We start from the raw sequence: 16273 nt of genomic DNA on the forward strand, positions 1-16273 counted from the left end.
AACCGATATTGCATAAGGTTCATAAATGTACCATTTCCATGAGTTCTGGAGAGATTGAAGCTGAAGCCTAGCCCTCTTATTGAACACACTGTTTAATGGCTTGAGATGCAGTCTGGGTCCAGACTGGAGTCACCCAACTGCCCAATAATTAAAAGAAGGGACTACTTCACAATAATTTTTGTCTTGAGACAATAATGCCATAGATGGGTTAAGCTACTTGCCTCTGCAAACTGAAGGCTGAACATGAGCACAGCTCTCAATGGCCTCTGCTCCACTCAGTTGCCTGATTTTACAGGCTGGCATTTCTGACTGATGGCCCAGGACCAGTCTGGTTTTCATGGCTTCATGGGGAAAAAAAGAAAAAAGAAGAAAAAAAAGAAGTCAGGATTCCTGTTAAGTCATTTGTGTTATACTCCAATACCTATGGATTGAGGATGATGGTATTCAATTAAACACTGCGGTGCTCTGAAAGCTATCCTACTTGTGTGTCATGAAGACTGGAGTGCTAGGACCTTTTAGAGCTTCCACATTGGCAGCCTGTTGTTTAGGTGAGAGATTTCTGTGTGACCTTAGGAAAATATTGTTCTGTGCTGCAGAAGGAGGAAGATAAATGTTTCCTAAGCTCTGTTCCCAGGGCTCTGATAAATCTCACAGTGGATAAGGCTCTGATTCTGGCAGTAGTTAGCTGTTAAAGAGGTGAGTTAGACTTATTAACCTGATGTTTTCAAACCTATAAGATGTTCCTCTGCACAGTCTAACTTGTTTGGTGGAACTATTACCTTGTGCTTCAGAGAAGGCATCTTTTTTGTAGGTGGCAATAACTCTGCCTGGGTGTCCTTCCTTTTTCATGTGGAGACAGAGTTATCTTTGAAGTAAAGCTATTAAAAAAAAAAAAGGCAGTTTACATGCTCAGTGTTCATTTAGCTAGAATTACAGAATTAAATCTTTTATTAGGAAGCACCAGAAAATCAAGGGATAAAGATCAAGCACCTGCAATATGATATTCAGGGATAAAAGTTTTGTATTTCTCACTTAAAGTCCACTGCAAGAGACTTGGAGATATTGACAGGTTCAGCGCCATTTGAAGCAGGAAGTAAGTTCTGCTCACTCAGGAAAACTATCAGAATAACCACTGCTGTTAGTTCTCTGTGTGATTTGTGAAAGAAAGAGTCTTTACACTTAGGTCTGGCGATATGTTTTTCCTGTCCTATGTTGCACTGAATATAGAGGATAGAGTTAAAAAATTAGTAACAGTTAAATCTTAGGTCTAAAAAGATTTTAGGCTGAGGAAAACATGAGCTTAAAAGACTGAAAAGGAGCAGCTGTATTTTTTGTGAGACACAAGTTAAATTGTCTTTCTGGCTGAGCAGTTGGAACCTGTTACTGACTGGCAATTGACTAGCCTAGGGTGATTTCTGTTGTTTGTGCCTGAATCAGCTGCCTGTTCATAGGCAATGACTGTATAAAAAACTCACTGGCAGGCAGGATTATGGAGAACATGCATTCTTCAACGACAGTTGAGGCTGTCTTCACTGATGAACACTAAGATTCAAGGGAGAGGGAGCTGACCCCGTTACCTCATCCCAGCCTAGACCTTACTTTCCCTCAGGCATGCATGAGAGGGCCTGTAGGTCTTTACTTGTGCGGCTGCCACAATGCCAGATGTAGAACCCCTTGTTTCTTAGTGAAGCTTGTTCCAGTGATTTCTGTCATGTTGACTGCAGGGTCTCAGCTCAGGTTATTTGTTGTATGAATTCCATTCTTCTGTTTTGTGACCTGTAAGGGTACTGTCATCCTGTTTCCAGTGGGCTTTATCACCATACTAATACTGTCAATTATCAGCTATCATAATTTTTCTAATGTAACATTTGGAGCTCACTAAAACATTAACACGGAGATTGTGTCATAGATTTTCTTATGGATTTTGACTTGGCTTATCAGCCTAGAATCTTCATGATAAATCATCTGCCTGCTATTGTCGTTGCACTCCATCCCATTTCTTTATGAATTTTCTTTATGACCTGCCAGAATAGAATAGAGAAAGGCAAAGAAATTGTGTTTCTGGAATGAGAGACTGTAAATTATAGATGTAACAGCAACATAAGACAGAAAATATACTTAAGTAGGAGGAAAAATCAAGCAGAAAATAGAGAAGTGCAATAAAATGGTGAAGTCATAGAGGGAAAAGATAAAACACTAATGCCATTCTAAGCAGAGATGTGAATACCACTATATTCCATTTTCTCTTTGATATAAAAGATTTTTTCCTGTTGTTTTAATGGAGATAGAGCTCATTGAGTATTACAATGCTGTGCTCTTGTTCAGGACTTAGATGGGGTGAATCTATCTAGAAAGGGCAAGAGGGCTCTAGCACTAGAGTTGGTAAGGCTCATTGGGAGGGCTTTAAACTAGGTTTGAAGAGGGTGGGTGATGAAACCAGTCTCTCTAGAGGGGAGAGAGGCATGTAAACCAGAGTTAGTCAAGAAATCAGCAGCCCAGCTGAAGTGCCTGTACAGCAATGCATGCAGTATGGGTAACAAACAAGAGGAGCTGGAAGTCTTGGTTCACCAGGAAAACTATGATGTAGTTGCCCTTACAGAAACATGGTGAGACAATTCACACAATTGGAGTACTACACTGAATGGTTCCAAGCTCTTTAGATGAGACAGGTGAGGGAGAAGAGGAGGAGGGGTGGCCCTGTAGCCCATGAATTAAGACTTACATTGGATCTAAGTTTCCTTTTGTTATCATGCAGTCACAAGTTTCACTAACACTACCAGTGGTGAATCTGGAGTTTTTGTGAAACAGCTTTAAACTGGCAGTAATATTAGCTATTGTCTTACAAGTCCCACATGGTAGAAATATACTGTATTAAATGGGTTGAAATACAGAAAACAACCAAAAAAAAACCAATGTGGTTGAATAGAATGGCAGGGAAATGGAATGATAAAGGTTGTCAAAAAGTCTTCTAAGATTAGTTCTTCTCCTCTCCACCTTTTCACATATATACATACAGTTTTCTAATATAATGTATAGTGAAGATGCTTGGATTACAGGACATGTCCATATGCTCCTGTATCTCTGTTATTAACAAATGACAGTATATTTTAAGAATAGTTTATTTAGAGGATTTAAATGTATTTCCTTCAGATTTGGCTATGCTAACTTTATTCTCTCCTAAGCAGAACCCCAACAACAGGTCAGGGTTTCTAGGCTGCATCACTGTTTCCCAGGTAACAACACAGGAGATCACAACATCACAGCCTTCCATAGAGCCTGTGACAATCCTGTGAATTGCCTTAAAGCCCTGCCTGTTCAAAGTAAAACAGAAGTGATGCAAATGTACTTACCAGGCAGAAGCAACAGGTAAAATCCCAGAGGTTTATGTATCCAGGCCTATCTAAAGTGCATCATTTGGCTAGCATGTTCAAACACCATCTCCTGCTTCCTGTAGCATTTTCTTACAACTCCTAAAGAGATTAATTTCCGAGCACCTTTGTGCCCTCATTCTGTACTCTACAGAGGTAGCTGTAGAAGTTTTATATTTGTTTTTGTCATGGTAAAGGCCTTGAGAAGAAACCAGTTTGCTGCCCCAAAAGGTACCACATTACTTCTGCTACTGTTTTGATTACTATTTGTATCTTCTTCCAGTGGTGTTTGAATTAATTATGTGCCAAAAGGCAGAACCAAAACTCTATAAGGAGTGGAAGAAAGCTCATCTGGAATGGGGGCATATAAGGAAGCTGCCCAAGCAGCAAGAGACCTGGTTAGAAAAGCTAAAGCTCAGTTAGAGTTAAATCCAGCCAGGGAGATCAAGGGGAACAGTAAAAATTCTATAGGTATATTAATGGTAAAAAGAAGACTAGGGAAGGTGTGGGCCCCCTCAGAAAGGAGACAGGTGAAATGGTGACAAGTGATATGGAGAAGGATGAGGTTCTCAATGACTTCTTTACTCATTCTTCACTGGCAAGGGCTCCAGCTGCACTCCCAGAATAATGGAATGCCAGTCATTCTCACCTCTGTGCCAGTAAGATCATGGAGCAGATCCTCCTGAAGGCACTGCTGAGGTAGAAGAATAAACAAAGTGGTGATTTGGTAAAATCAGCAACGCTTCACCGATGGCAAATCCTGCCTGACAAACCTGGTGGCCTTCTATGGACACATGACAACATTAATAGTTGAAGGCTGAGCAACTGATGTCATTTACCTGGATCTGAGCAAAGCCTTCGACACTGTCCTGCACCACATCCTGGTCTCCAAGCTGGTGCAGTATGGATTTGATGGATGGACCATTGAGTGGATAAAGAATTGGCTGACAGCCACACTCAAAGGATGGCTGTCAATGGGTCCATGTCCAAGTAGAGGCCAGTGACAAGTGGAGTCCCTCAGGGATCAGTACTGGGAACAGTCTTGTTTAACATCTTTGCTCCTGACATAGACAGTGGCATTGAGTGCACCCTCAGCAGGTTTGCTGACAACACCAAGCAGTGTGGTGCAACAGACACCCTGGTGGGAAGGGATGGCATCCAGAGGGACCTTGACAGGCTGGAGAGGTGGGCCCATGACAACATCATAAGGTTCAACAAGACCAAGTGCAAGGTCCTGCATCTGGGTTGGGGCAATCCTAGGCACTGATATAGGCTGGACAGCAACTGGCTTGAGAGCAGCCCTGAAGAAAATTACTTGGGGATGCTGATGGATAAGAAGGTTAACATGAGCCATGAGTGTGCACTTGCAGCCCAGAAAGCAAATCACATCCTGGTCTGCATCAAGAGAAGCATAGCTAGCAGGTCAAGGGAGGTGATTCTCCCACTCTACTCTGCTCTAGTGAGACCCCACCTGGAGTACTGCATCCAGTGCTGGACCCCCTATTACAGGAAGGATCTGGAGGTGCTGCAGTATGTCCAGAGAAGGGCCATGAGGATAATCGAAGGCTGGAGCACCTCTCCTATGAGGACAGACTGAGAGAGTTGGGACTATTCAGTCTGGAGAAGAGAAGGCTCCAAGGAGACCTTATTGTGGCCTTCCAGTATCTTAAGGAGGCCTACAAGAAAGCTGGGGAGGGACTTTTTAGGGTGTCAAGTAATGATAGGATTAGGGACAATGGAACAAAACTAGAAATGGGTAGGTTCAGACTGGATGATTCACCATGAGGTTGGTGAGATGCTGGAACAGGTTGCCCAGGGAAGTGGTGGAACCCCCATCCCTGGAGGTTTTTAAGATCAGGCTGGATGTGGCTCTGAGCAGTCTGATCTAGTGTGAGGTGTCCCTGCCCATGGCAGGGGGGTTGGAACTGAATGATCCTTGAGATCTCTTCCAACACTGTCAATTCTATGACTATTAGTGTAATGAAAAGTAAATATTTTTGCTCTCATTTACTGAAACTTCTTAACAGAAATAATAATATGAAATATATATTACACTGAATGAATAACAAAACCCATAAAATAACCTACTCAATATAAACAGGAGTGCTGAAGGATTTTAGTGTTTGTGCCACCTTAGGTTATGTTTTGTGGAACGGTTTGTAAACTTACCACAACAGAACTAAGAAACTTCATGCTAGAAAAAAGAAAAGCCATCCTAGTCCCACTGTAGGCTGAGCATCACAAACTCTTATGAGTTTAAATGAAATTTCACTCATTTTAATTTGAATGAGTAGTAAGATAGCCAGAGGTCTCTAAATGCATTATGACTCCTATTGACTTTCACAAAGAATTTTGATCCTGAGGGGCAACAGGTTTTAAAAATTTCAGTCCATGTTCCTGTATAGCTTTGAAAAGTTCAGCCTGTGTCTTTATAATGATATTTCCACCAACACCTTGTTGGAAAGGCATCAAACAGAAAAGTTCCTACATCAGGTCAGAAGAGTCAATCCAAATGTAGCTAATGCTAGAAAAGGTTAGCTGGGCCTTTCAAGGTGACTTTGTAGCAGCTCTGCTGTCCCTGTTGGAAACAGATTTGAAGCATTTTTTCCCCCTTCCATCTCTTTTTGCAGTTAAAAGGTATGAGTTTGGTTGCTTAAACCAAATTCAGATGATGACGTTTGTTTTGTGTTCTAAGTGAAGGGAAAGACACGAATCTGTAGCTAGATACAGCAGAATCTTGTTTCACATAGTACCCCCGGGTACCTCTGTTTTCTTTCCTTGACAAAATGTAGAAGGAAACTGTGTGCTGTGCAAAATCCTAAATGAATTTGGGTGGTTTGATCTATACTGTGTAGCTACCACAATTCCCAGTATGTGAACTTAGACAAGTAGAACCTAGAAGGGCAAAGCTGGGAGCATGTGTTCAAAACAGCACTATTCCTTGCTAAATGAATTGGAGAAAGGGTTAAAACAAAATGCACATTTTCTCCTATTAGCTTTTCCACATTCACTAGGGTTGTGTGTAAGCTCATATTTCCAAGACTAAGGGACACAAACCTCTCTCAGTTCACTGTTGAACTGAAAGACAGAGATATGGTTACAAAAGCAGCACATTAACAGTTCAAGACTGATTGAGTTCTGACAAATCATACTGCTGATTTCCTAGACAGGAATTTCCCATCGGTTCATAAACACTTCCACAGCCACACTCTGGCTTATCCTCCAAATGCATTGTGTTTCAGAGAATCACAGATCAAGGCCTTCTATGTGAAGGACAGCACGATGTCTTGTGATACAAAGCTACCCTAAATGCTGGGGCCAGAGGAAGATAGAGAAAGTAGGCACAGTTGTTTATTCCATCTGAAAACTGGAACATTCTATATCTTCTAGAACAGGTTGAAATAATGATTGTCAAGAAAAAATTATCAAACTCTTAATTAGATTCAAATTCTACTTGAGCACTGTTGTAATTGCAAGCATGCAGCAGGGAGTTAGTGGTGTGCCTACAGTTTTTTGTGTTCCTTTTAAGAGAGTCTCTGAGAGTTGAAGGTTCTGGAGCTTTTGGGTTTGGTTGCTTTGTTGTGGGGTTTTCATTGTTTGTTTGTTTGGGTTTTTTGGTGGATATAAACAGTTAACTCACTAGCATTTCTAGGAGGAAAGCTTTTCATCTTGCCTAAAACTCTGAAAGCCTAACATTCTGGCCTGTATCAGGAGCAGTGTGGCCAGCAGGAGCAGGGAGGTCATTCTGCCCCTGTATACTGGACTGGTTAGGCCACACCTTGAGTACTGTGTCCAGTTCTGGGCCCCTCAGTTTAGGAAGGATGTTGACTTGCTGGAGCGTGTCCAGAGAGGGGCAACAAAGTTGGTGAGGGGTTTGGAACACAAGCCCTATGAGGAGAGACTGAGGGAGCTGGGGTTGCTCAGCCTGGAGAAGAGGAGACTCAGAGGTGACCTTATCACTCTCTACAACTACCTGAAGGGAGGTTGTAGACAGGCAGATGATGGTCTCTTCTCCCAGGCAGCCAGTACCAGAACAAGAGGACACAGTCTCAGGCTGCGCCAGGGGAGGTTCAGGTTGGATGTTAGGAAGAAGTTCTACACAGAAAGAGTGATTGCACTATGGAATGGGCTGCCCGGGGAGGTGGTGGAGTCGCCGTCATTGAAGGTGTTCAGGAGGAGACTTGATGGGGTGCTTGGTGCCATGGGTTAGCTGTTTGGGTGGGTTGGATTGGTTGATGGGTTGGACACGATGATCTTGAAGGTCTCTTCCAACCTGGTTTGGTTTATTTGAAGTTTATTCTATTCTAATCTCTGATCACTGCTGTAATAAATTGCATTAAAGAGATTGCTAATGTCATCTTATCAGCTATTCAGTCTTATCACCTCCTCCAGGTCTAATTTAAGGTAGTTGCAAAGGCAAAAAAGGGGAAAGCTATGTAGCCTTTTCATAAGGAATTGAAAGGAAGGAATGTGCATAAATAAGATGTATTCCAGTGTTTTCAGATGTCTTAGTGTTCATCCAAAAGGCATGATTTTCCTTAGTAAAACATTTCTGAGCGGGGGGATAAATGATTCCTGTGAAATCAAATTAGCAGCTGGTGAAGCTCCATCAGAGGCTGAGGTGTGTTCCTCCATACATGCCATAATAGTCTGCTCTACAGGCAATTCACTGAAAACAGCTGCCTTTCTGTACTGGTTTACTTGCTGTCTGAAGGACACCATGTATGTCTTAGAGGTCTTTTTTCCTGTTTGTATTCAAGCTAAATTCATGTAGCCAATGGACACAGTGAATGAAAAGGCAGGGATTTACCCACCTTTGAACCTTCATTAAAGGCAGAGTTGTGGTGGAAAGCAGGCATTATACCTGTATCAAACTGCTCTCTGTATAAACCCACAGATTTGTATAGTGAGTATTTTTTAAGATGGGGAATAAACAATTTAATGAAGTATCATATTTCAGGTTTTCTCTTGGTTGCAGTTAGACCACCACAATAACAAGGGGTGTGCATGTGTGAACAAACCTTTGGTACTGTTTTAAATACTAAAACTTCTTTCCTACAAGTACACCTTTATTGCCTACAGGTGAGGTTACATATTTATTGGAGAATCCCTTCAGTCTGCTTGCAGGCCTGGTTGCAACTGTATTGAAAAAATCAAGCAGTTGAGTGTTGTGAGGAATTTCTTGTTGAAGCACTAGAAAATGTGTTCAGTAACAAAATAGCACTTAGTCTGTATGCAAAAGGGCAAGAATCCTGGAATAATAAATGGGAAAAAAAAAGATTATATTTACATGTTTCTGATTATTCATATAGCAATAAGACTGCCTTGGCCAGCCAGTCTTCTAAAGCCCTTAAAAGTGCTCAACTGCACACCTGTTTCAGATGTATTTAACAAAATGGTGCTGTGATGATATAAAATACATTCCAGCTGTGACCATCTTTTGTGTTCCCTCTGAGTCAAAACAAAAAGCACTGACTGGTAAGAAGTTAACAATATTGAAGACATGAGGAATATGTAGAATATGCAGGCTTCTTTTCTAAGAAGCCTGAATAAAATATTTTTGCAGTTGCTCACTGCAGTTCTTAAAAACAAGCAAACAAACAATCCATTATAGAATTATTAAGGTTGGAAAAGACCTCTAACATCATCAAATCCAACCTTCTACCCAACATCTCCATGACCACTAGACCATGATCCCAGTGTATGTACCTTCTAGAAGCCGTAGAGCATATTTAGCTGTTTTCAGAGTCAGCCAAAGACATTTGACACATACATAATCGTGGGGTAGGAAATTAATGTAGTCCTTCCACATAGCTCTTAAGTATTTGTAGCTATATACATAAACTCTTTATGACCTCAACATAGACAAACCATACTGTCCTCCATATAGCAAAATAGCTTTGATTCCAGAGGGCCTGGTCTATTCCTATTATGTGTTCCAGTTCCAGTTTTCTTTCCAAGCTAATCACAGAATCATTTTGGTTGGAAAAGACCTTTGAAATCAGTAAGTCTGACCGTTAACCCAGAACTGCCAGGTCAGCACTGAACCATATCCATTAGCACCATAGATACATGTCTTTTAAATTCCTCCAGGGCTGGTGACTCCACCACTTCCTCAGGCAGCATGTTACAGGGCCTCACAATCCTTTTGGTGAAGAGATTGGATGTTGCAAAACGTGTGTGCTGAATTTTTAGTTCCTGTTAATTTGGAAAAAAACAATAAATATTTAAGTTTCTTGCCACTTGGAAATGAGGACAAAGTTTGTCTTGTTATCTCAAGAGCCACCACTGGTGGCTTTGCTGTAAGGCATTAGTGTAGCAGATGAAGCCAACAGAGTGTTTATGCTAATTGAATGGAGTGTAAAGTAAGGCTTTCTTGATACTTGATCTTACCTGCCTTCTGAAAGGGACTGCCATTAAATGTTCTGGTGTTAATACATGTTTTCTGTGGAAATAAGCATGCTGCAAAACTTGTTTGTCCTCGAGAAAGTTTTGCACGTGGTACCACCAGGTGGAACTCGGTACCACCAGGTGGAACTCGGTACCACCAGGTGGAACTCGGTACCAGAGCTACTCCTTCCTGATGAAGCCAGCTGTGCTGGCTGGGGCACGAGCAGCACATTGGGCACAGGTGAGTACTTGTGTGCTTTTTTATGTAGGAGGAGAATCACGGAATGGGTAGGAGCACTCCCAGGACTCTCCGTGTGGGGTGAGCGCCGGTTACCCCACAGCATTCCAGTAACTCACTGACTCCATTTGCTGGTAGGAGACAAAGTGTGCTCTTCACTGACCTAGAGCTGAGTGTTTTACGCTTAAATACTTCTGCCAGCAGACGCTCCTCTTCATCCAGGCTGTGAGTATGCGGGGAGACTGTGCTGGGGGGGGGAGGAAGAAGCAGGTCAGCTGCCATGCAGCCTGTGCTTCTGTCTGGGGAGCCTTCAGCTGAAGACCCTGAGGTGTATTAGCTTTGTGTAAAGGTAAAACTCTGGTGGATGTTGATCTTCAGTTTTTCCCCTGAACCTGTCTTTTAATTTGGTGTTGTACTAGATTGGTTCTCTAGTAAAATTCAGGAGAAAATCAGACCTATTGCATTATCTTAACAGTTTTATGAACATGTGAGGAAAAAAAGTGTTATTGTGTTTCAGGAGTGTTAATTAATTAATTATTGCATGGTTGTTTTAAGGGTGAGGAGAAGGTAGTCAGTAAGAATATGTTAAGTACAAAGGAAATCAAATGGTAAAAGTAAGGGGAATGTATTTTTTTCCCCATCAGTAATTTGTGTCAGTTTACTTTAGTTTATTTGAAATAAAAGTCCTTAATTTTATGTTGATTTAGGTTGCTGAAAGGGAAGGTGCAGCTGTATTATGCTGACATTTTGTAGGTTATGAGAAAGTTTAATTTTCAAAGTTTCATAGGTTGGGTTTTTTTTTGTTGTTTTGGTTTTGTTTTGGGGTTTTTTTACTTACTTTAGCTTTAGTTTCCTAAAGCTGTTATTAAAATGGATGAAATGCCATATCCAAACCTTTGAATTGCTTCAAAGGAAAATGTGTCATAACTTTGCACTTTCTGCAAGCTTTTCTTCATTGTGCCAGCCCTAGGTTATGGATGAACATTCTTTCAGGAAAAGAGCTCTGTGGTGGATTTTAAATGCTTTCATCTTTAATTGGAGGAGGAGGGAAAACTGTTTAAAATGGTCATAAAATTTTCAATGTAATTTGCAGCCCATTTAGTACACTGATTTAGGCAAAAACAGAAGCAGTTTCACCTATATAGAGTACTAAGTGTCTGGAGTTTCCACACTGGGATGTCGAGCCAGAAGGGGATGCTGGAACACTGGCTTGTACACCTACGTAGCAAAATTCTCTTTGTAGTTTCACATGGCCTTCATTTTGTTGCTCTTGTGGTACAAATGATATCTAACAATATTAATGCTGAAGTAATTACCTTCCATTAAATGAGAAGGAGACATGGAGTGTTCTGTAATAATGTTTTGTGCTTATACTGAATGTATGCATTGGCCTCATGGGGTGCTGCAGTTGTTTATTTTGTAAAGAGCTTAATCAAAAAGATTGTTAGGCTGTGACTTGGTTATCTTTTCTTTCACCAACTAAGTTCAAAGCTGGAAAATGCCTGTGAGTGAAACAGCAAGCTGCCAAAGCTTCTGGCATCAACACTTAACCAAGATTTAGGTAAATACATTTTACAATCAGAACACTTGAATATGTTTGGGTTGTTTTTCTCAGTATCTACAGCTACTTCCAGTGATAAGTGTGAGTAAATACCACTATTTATTGTCTATTTAAATGAAGGAATTAGACAGAAACATAATATTTAAATTTGCACCCTTAGACTTTTCTCTATTACTAACTGCAACATTTGTTGCTGTAGCTTGACCACCTTACTTTCCCAGACCTGTAGCTTGGTTTACATGACTCTATATGACATTTTGTCTTGTATTTCTCATCACTGTACTTCATTAATGAAAACTGATAAATTCAGAAGAGCAAGCTTTTCCTACTCTGCATTTCACTTTGATGTTCCTTTTGGCTATTTGTTTCAGTCTTGTTTTTACTGAGATGTTTTTGCTGAAATGCAATGGCCTGCTATTTGTGCTGAGGATTATGGTGGCTAAATATAAAAGACATACACCACCATATACTCTGAATGATCTGACAACTGCTTGTAGGTTTTTTTTGGAACACCAGGAAGGTTTTGTTCCTTGTTGAACAGAAATTTTTATGCAGTAAACTGGGTGTATCTGGTGCAGTATTTTCCTTTAGAGTCTGCTGCCAGGCATTACCACAGTAGTTCACTGATTTTTTTTCAAGATGTAGTCTGAGTGAAGTTAGAGCCATCCCAGGATCCTTCAGAAATTTTACAGAATTAGGTCTGACAGCCTGTCTGATGGGGAGTGAAATTTCATCTTCTAAGAAAACAGGGGAGAACATGGGAGAGCTAGGCATGCTGTGGTTCTGCTGCAGAGGAAAGGGTAGTTGCTGTCTGTTGCATGAGAGGTGCTGTATCCTCAGGAACTGGTCATCCCTTTATGCAGATACACTCATTCTTTTACAACTGGGCACTTGATGTCCCTGAAGTCTGGCCGGGGCTAAACAAGCTCGCCTAAGTAATGCTTTGATTTACCTGCAACCTCTTTTTTTTCCCCCTGGTTAAAATCAACAAAGTGTGCTTTAGAAACTTTAGTCAGCATGAACGAACTTGGCAGAAGTCACCTTGGCTTCACTCTGCTGTTACTTGGAAAAATCCTGTCTGTTTTGGAGCTTGGGAGATGGGATGGAGGAGGACTTGGAGGAGAGCTTAAACACTGCTATCAGGCTTTCTTCTCCAATCATTGCACCAATAAGGTTGGTGAAGGAAAATAAGAAAAAACAGTATTTGCATTTTCTTAGTAAGAGTTAGAGAAATTTAGCAAGATTTGACCTTACCATTACTCAGAGGGGTGTATATTAAAAACAAAGAGACAAAGACTTCCTCTAAGAAACTTTAGTACATGCAAACAGGACAGTATCTGACTTATCATATGAATAAGAGCCAAAAAAGTGACAGATGCTGTACTTCTCTGTGATTAGCTAGGTGTCAGGGTGGACAGAATATTTGGATGAGTGAAGAATGGGAGGCAATGTTCAGAAGCAGCAAAATCTATAGCAAATATTCTGCACTGAAAAAGTGACTGAAGTGTGAGTTAAAGATAAATGGAAAACAGATATTTAGATTGGTACATGCAAATATGTTATTTGAGTTGGAGGAGAATAAAGCTCCATCTTTATGAAAAAGGGAGAAAGAAGAGAAGCAACAAAATGTAGTTTAAAAAATGTACTTACTGGCAATTTTGTTTTGATAATGTGCAATAAACTGTAGTCATGATTCTCGTCTGGAGTGAAGGATTTGGGCAGTACAGATATGGCAGCTAATGCTTTTTTTTTTTGGTATTTCTTATTCATGTCATGGATATCTTTCTCTGAATCCTGTTCTATGAATTAAACCTTTGACACTCCTTCAAGAAAATACTCACCTTGAAGAATAGGAAGGTTAATGCAGAATGGGCTTTTAGGTTTAATTTTGGTTTACATAATAAGTGTTTTGCAGAGGTCTAACACAGTAACTGAACAGTTATAACAACTGAATGAGTGAGCTGATTAATTATTTTGCTTGTAACCTACCTCTTTTAATATACTTCTACTTAAAGTACAGCGTTTGTATCAGCAGACAGTATAGGAGGTGTTATTTGTCTATAAATTTTAAGTCTTATTGATTTTAATGCTTTATTATTAATCTCACAGACAGCAACAGTTGCACATGAAAGTTAAGGAGTTCCTATAGTACTTCAGAAAACACTTCATTATAAAGACAATGCATGCATATGGGCAAATTATGTATCTTAGAGAAACACCTTAGGTGGTTTTCCAAAGAATGGATAACAAATGCTTAATTTTGTACTTGAGAGCTGTTGCAAATGTAAATATATAACAAGGCAATTAACAAGAATCCCAGAAATATAATGCTTTGTCTATTGTATATCTGAAGTAGGTGCAAAAGCAGTTCCTAATAGTAAAAATGGGTTCCCTGAAGGCTCTTTATGAATTTATGGGTTTAGCTATTATTCAAGTCTTATTGATCTAAACAGAATTATACAAACATATTGTCTATTTTCCTTGAGCTATGGCACAAAATTACCCATATAATTCATAGTGCTGCTGTGAGGTGTTTTAAAATTAGGAGGAGACATTTGCAAATCATCTCTGGAACAATTTGCATTTCTTGAATTACTGATAAAATTGCATACGAATTCTTAATGTGGTGGTATGCAGTCAGTTGGGTTAGGGGGATGTAGTTCCCTCTGTCACCTTTGGATTTTTGTTTGGTTTAGCTTAGATGACAAATGGTATGCTGGATCATAAAGGGAGTACTCCCAACCTTAGTGTTTTTGCACGTACCTCTGCATGTGTACGTACGTGTTTCAAGTATCTGATACAGACACAGATTTTAAGTCCTCTGGCAAAGTTTCACAAAGAAACCCAGACATCCCCTGATAATTGTATCATCCCTTTATTGGTGTAACTGGATCTGAAGATATGGCCAGTGGTATGTTGCCAGTGGTATGTTGTCAGTGGGTTTCAATCCCTTCTAGTTTCAGAAATGTTTGTGTCTGCAAGTTTTGTGATGAAAGCTCCACAGAACCTCATTAGTTTGTTAGTTTTTGCTGTTGTAGGAATCTGTCACAAATCTGAACACAAATAAAATGCACTCTTCAAATGCGGACTGCTCTTGATCAGCGCTGAATTTTGCCAAGATGTGGGTGGTAGGCCAATTAGGCTTGGTTTGTCTAGCATGGCACTGCAATTTCAGAAGCTTCTTTTAACTGCTCTAGAGAGTATATGCTGTTAAATAGATGGTTGTGTTTGTCCCAGAGGTGGCTGTATTTCAGTGAAATGTAGCATGATGCTGACATACTCCTCAATGATCTCTTAAAAATACTTTGCCACATAGTCTAACTTGTTTAAGATGGTGTGAAAGATGCCTAAGGTTAAAGCTTCCTATCATCTCAAGTAGTATTTATGCATTTTGTCCTCCTGCATCTTAGTTTTACTGTTTGAAATTCTAAAACTTAGTTACAAGTCAGAATGAACACTCTAAAAAACAGAGGTATACAACCCTGAATTTTTCTATTGCTTTAAAAAAAAAAAGTTATCTGTTGGTTTGTTTTATTTTTTTTTTTTTTTTGAAATGTGCATTACTGCTTGCAGTTTGTGCCATGAAGTTGTAGTATTCATGGCTGTATGTTGCCAAAATAGCTAGTAAAATATGTGCTGTTAATGTATGGGGTAAAATAAACATTATGGTTATATCTTGCAGTATTAGAGAACTTAATTTTATTCCTATGGATAGAGACACTTGCAAAGGCAACATATCAATAGGGATGCTTTTCACAAGGCTGAGGGAGCTGGGGTTGCTTAGCCTGGGGAAGAGGAGACTCAGGAGTGACGTTATTGCTATCTACAGCTACCTTAAGGGAGGTTGTAGACAGGTAGAGGTTGGTCTCTTCTCCCAGGCAGGATCTTCTTCTATCACAGAATACTTTAACAACCGCATTCTTCAGGGAATGCAACTTAAACTATAAAGCAGGACCAGTCAGAGAAAAAAGGCTGAAAGTGGGTTTGAGAGGTAGTTTTTAGCTAAGTCTAAAGAGGGAAGACACCTATTCTACAATTCCATTACACTAGACATGGAAAGTAGAGTTTGTATTGCAGAAATCAACAGAAGTGCTTTGAGGCTTTAGGAGGTTAATGTTATTCATTGTATCCTGTTAATATTAGATTTTTATGCCTCCTTATAGTTGTAAACTATTATGTTTCCATTTTACTAGTATCTTAGTTGTGATTGTAATTTGTATTTATTATTTGCAAGGTCCTTGTGAGTAAATCAATTTATATGGCTTTGTGATAAAAGAGGCAGTGCATGCTTTGTTTCCTACTCAGTTACATGTTGCTCTTTGGTGTGATGAAAACCATTCACTTCTAACTTTCTATCACTATCTGATAATGAGCCCTGTAACAGAATTGACACCCTTTGTTACAAGAGAAGTACCAAAACTTTCTTAGAGTATCTGATGGAATAAAGGTTTTATTTTTCCCTCAGTGTTATCAGTTTGACCCTGAACCTAGAGACAGTTTGAATACATGGGGTTAGAAGAACGTTTAGGCCAGCTTCTCAGAATCTGAAAGGGACAGGTATGAAAGGGAAGGTCAGTAGTCTTTTTTTCAGATGACATGGGTGATGTCATTGTACACGCTGAGCATACTTTCAAAGTTCTGTCTTCAGTTGCATTTTATATCAGAGGCAAGCATTCAGCCAAATGCTTGCTGCTACAAAAGACTGGTATTCCTGCT

General features: G+C 40.0%; 1 protein-coding gene across 2 annotated transcripts in view; it reads left to right on the forward strand.

Annotated features, from left to right (window-relative positions):
* Positions 1–16273, forward strand: part of CLSTN2 (calsyntenin 2) — a 374895-nt gene that overhangs the window by 192960 nt on the left and 165662 nt on the right. The window contains exon 1 of one of the 2 annotated variants that reach the window (XM_068145468.1): positions 10204–10221. The exons of the other annotated variant lie outside the window; for it this stretch is intronic. The gene's annotated coding sequence lies outside the window, so the exon portion shown is untranslated. Of the gene's footprint in view, positions 1–10203; positions 10222–16273 lie in introns of those variants that run through there. 2 annotated transcript variants of the gene reach the window in all.

This window comes from Melanerpes formicivorus, unplaced genomic scaffold (genome assembly GCF_026170545.1).
Source record: "Melanerpes formicivorus ecotype bairdi unplaced genomic scaffold, bMelFor1.0.p_v2 SCAF_12, whole genome shotgun sequence".
Classification (NCBI taxonomy): domain Eukaryota; kingdom Metazoa; phylum Chordata; class Aves; order Piciformes; family Picidae; genus Melanerpes; species Melanerpes formicivorus.